Source organism: Pterocles gutturalis, unplaced genomic scaffold (assembly GCF_000699245.1).
Source record: "Pterocles gutturalis isolate BGI_N339 unplaced genomic scaffold, ASM69924v1 scaffold18042, whole genome shotgun sequence".
In the NCBI taxonomy this organism is placed as follows: domain Eukaryota; kingdom Metazoa; phylum Chordata; class Aves; order Pterocliformes; family Pteroclidae; genus Pterocles; species Pterocles gutturalis.
Window position 1 is genome coordinate 21,225 of NW_010110684.1, and position 713 is coordinate 21,937.

The window sequence follows — 713 nt, forward strand, 5'->3', positions numbered from 1 at the left end:
CCAGCCCTGCCCCGTGCCTGCGGGCTTGTTCTTTTGGGTGCTGGCAGCTCCCAGCTGCCCGGCAAGTCCAGGCAGCCCCGGGAGGCACGCGAACGGAGGAGCGGCGTGCAGGCTCCTGGCAGGAGACGCCGGGATTTTGGCTGGATGCGGGAGCAGGTGAGGCACCGGAGTAAACATGTGCCTGGCCTGGAATGGCACTGAAGCTGGGTGTGTGATGGGGCTGACTCGCTCTTTTGGGTGCTGGCAGCTCCCAGCTGCCCGGCAAGTCCAGGCAGCCCCGGGAGGCACGCGAACGGAGGAGCGGCGTGCAGGCTCCTGGCAGGAGACGCCGGGATTTTGGCTGGATGCGGGAGCAGGTGAGGCACCGGAGTAAACATGTGCCTGGCCTGGAATGGCACTGAAGCTGGGTGTGTGATGGGGCTGACTCGCTGAAAAAAAAATATTTACCTGTAATTTCACAGCCTGAGATGATGCAGGATGGGGAGGTGGAACGCGGGGAGGAGAGGTGGGGGGAGAAGATGCGTCCCACCCAGGTCCGTGCGTCCCCACAGGCTCTGCTGCGCTGAATCGGAGCCGAATTTTGCAGCTGATGGGGGGATAAGGCAGGAAAGGCTGAGCAGAGAAGCAGAGGAGGTCAGGGAAGGGGTATGGTGTCCGCAGGAGGCTGTGGCGTTTTTTTAGGTTGTCTTTGCTTTCCCCTGGGATGAAAAGGT